The sequence below is a fragment of the Macadamia integrifolia genome, chromosome 5 (genome assembly GCF_013358625.1).
Source record: "Macadamia integrifolia cultivar HAES 741 chromosome 5, SCU_Mint_v3, whole genome shotgun sequence".
Lineage (NCBI taxonomy): Eukaryota > Viridiplantae > Streptophyta > Magnoliopsida > Proteales > Proteaceae > Macadamia > Macadamia integrifolia.
Genome location: NC_056561.1, coordinates 9,549,388 through 9,552,374, shown reverse-complemented (window position 1 = coordinate 9,552,374; position 2,987 = coordinate 9,549,388). Strand labels below are relative to the sequence as shown.

At 37.4% G+C, this 2,987-nt stretch overlaps 1 non-coding gene across 1 annotated transcript; it reads right to left on the bottom strand.

Annotated features, from left to right (window-relative positions):
* Nucleotides 1-2,060: 2,060 nt before the first annotated feature.
* On the bottom strand, nucleotides 2,061-2,167 carry LOC122080420. Its single transcript, XR_006140716.1, has one exon. It is a non-coding gene; the product is annotated as a small nucleolar RNA R71 (small nucleolar RNA).
* Nucleotides 2,168-2,987: the final 820 nt, after the last annotated feature.

The following is a 2,987-nucleotide window of genomic DNA, read 5'->3' as shown; positions in this document are numbered from 1 at the left end:
TCGTGGAAGCAAGAAGAGAAGAAAAAAAAAAGGAAAGAGAAAAAAGGGGAGAAACAAAGATTGTCCAAATCTTCTCTCTCCTCCACATCATCATCCACCAAAAGATTGTCCAAATCACATAAAGCAAGAAGGAAGAAAATCGTCCCTAGGAGAGAGAATAAGAAGAAAAATAAATTAGAAAAAAAAAAGGAAAGAAAATAAGAAAAAAATTATAGGAAATTTATTTCTCTCTTCTCTCTCCTCCACCTTAGCACTTTTGGTCTCAAAAGATCTCACAATCAATTGTGGGTTTCTCTCTTTTAGGAAAGAGAAAATTGTTACCCTACCTCTCCATTCCCTATAAATACAACTCATGTAAAAGGAGGAGAGACAATTCATTCTTCTTCTAGTTTTTTTTAGTTGCTCTCTCTTTCTCTTGCTTTCTCTTTAGTTCTAGTTCTTCTCTATTTTTGCTTTAATAACTTTTGTAATAGTTTTTTTTTAATGTCAATTAATGCAAGCACTCTTTTATTCTTATTCAGCCTTTTTATGTTTATGATTTATGCAATTGAGTTGTAATTTTTTAAGTTATAGTTCTAGGCTTAGATCTAGGTGGCAAGATCACGAGCCGTGGAGTAATTTTTTTTTCAAGTTCAAGCACTGATTCAAGGTTCATGGCTAGTGTATGTGTTGGCTTTGCCCCTCCTAGCCATAGAACCATCAATTTATTGCTTTTATTTTAATTGTCTCATTTCCCTAAAGTCAAGTAGAGTAACCCTTGTAAGAGTGACTCTCTGGTCAAGTAGGAAAACTCATATTATGATGCATCCCTCGGGCTAAGTAGAGAAACCTACTTGTGAGTCTCTCTCTAGCTTTATCCCCTTTCTTTTACTTTATTTTTATTTCAGCATTTTTTTTCTTTATTTCTTTATTTATTTTTTTAATTGCTTGGGTTATTTATTTTCAGTTATTTATTTATTTAATTTTAATTGCGTGGCTTGCGACTTTAAATTCTTAGATGACGAATGGTTAGGACGTTATTTTAGATACATATGTTTAGGACGGTAATTAGAATTAGATCACAACCATTAATCAGTTCACTTTCGCATTATTAAAAGAAATAAAAAATAAAGTGGCTGCTCTCCCTGTGTTCGACCTGTAGCTACACTGATTCGTACGCTTGCGGTTACATTTTAAATCTCAAACAAGTTTTTGGCACTGTTGCCGGGGAGACAGTTCCATGTTATTTTTCACTTTCTTTTGGTAAATCGGAGTGCTTTGTTTGCTTTGTTTTATATTTTTCCTTTTCTTTTATTGAATTCCTGAGAAGAACAACTTGCAATAATAGTTGTATCAGTGGAGGTCGCCATGCCTCACAGTATGATAAAGACAGGTTTCGCCCTGTAGCAGTACCTCAGGAATTGACCTGAGCAACCCCGGATCCCTGCCGGTAAGCTCCCAAAAAGCAAAAAAAATAAAAAATAAAATAAAAATAAAAAAAAAAATTAAAAAAAAATCAAAAAAATCATCAAAAAGTTTTGCTATCCATTCTTTTGTGCTTGTCTTACTTTAGTTGTGGGAATTTTTTCTGTTGCATGAGTGTTAAGTGGGTACGTAATACTAAGAATCGGTTAGAAAGAAGAGATCCAACAAGTAGTGACCCTATACGTTTGCTCTCTTTAAAACCCTTCAATATGGGAGACCAACAGCAAAACCCTTCACCTAAATCTCTGAAAGATAGGTTCTACCCTGCTAGAACAGCCCAACCTTCCTGCATAGTTCTACCACAAGCCCAGGGCAATAATTTTGAACTCAAATCTCAATACATCACTATGTTGCCCCACTTCCATGGGTTGACCTCTGAGGATGCATACCTATTTCTAAGGGAATTTGAAGAGGTATGTGTTCTAATTAAGATCCAACAGCTTTCTGATGATGCTGTTAAGCTTAGGTTTATCACTTTTGCATTGAAAGACCAAGCTAAGAAGTGGTTGTATGGATTACCCACAAATTCCATAACCTCATGGGAACAGTTCACAGTTGTCTTCCTTAAGAAGTTTTTCCCAACTCACAAGACCAATAAGCTTAGAAGTGATATCCTTCAGTTTAGGCAAAAGCCTAGTGAGTCATTTTCCAAACTTATGGAGAGATTCAAGGATCTACTCCAAGAATGCCCTCACCATGGCCTAGACCTATGGCATTTATGTCAAATAATTTATGAGGGTATTGATTACCCAACTAAACAAATGATAGAGTCTATGTGCCCTGAGGGATTCACATCCTTTACAGATGAAGGAAAGGCATGGGAATTCTTACTTGACTTAGCTGACAAAACCCGTGAGTGGGAATCAACCCAAGAGAGTGAAAGAACCATAGGAGGAAAAGGATATTTTGTGGATGGGATAGTAGCCAAGGAAGCCCATTTGGATAGCCTAATCAAGAGGATTGAGGCTATTGTTCCTAGAGAGCCATCATCAGTCAATTTGGTTAAGATTTGTGCTTGGTGCCAGTCCCCTGGACATGTCATAGAAGAATGCCCCAACACCTCTGGGGGCACTTCTAATGATAGTGTTAATGCCTTATACCAGAATAATCCATATAGTAACACCTATAATCCAGGATGGAGAAATCACCCAAATTTCTCTTGGAATCAAGGCAACCAAGCAGGACCTTCCAATTTCTATAATCAAGGTCAACCTGGACCCCAAAGGCCTCCCTTTGCACAACAATCTTTTTCCCAAAATACTTTTCCTAGGTCAAATGTAGGACCTCAAGCGAGTTTTCCTAGGGCCCCTCTTCTATCATCTTATCAGCAACCCCCTGGGTTTACCAACACTGGAGAGGCAAGTAGAATAAGTGACTTGGAAAAAAATATGGCCCTCCTCATGACAAGCCATCAAAATCTTACAAGAGAACTCACTCAAGTTGTCTCAATTATGCGTGAGAGGGAGAAAGGAACTTTACCCAGTCAACCAGAGCCTAACCCTAGGCATCATCAGCCTGTTAGT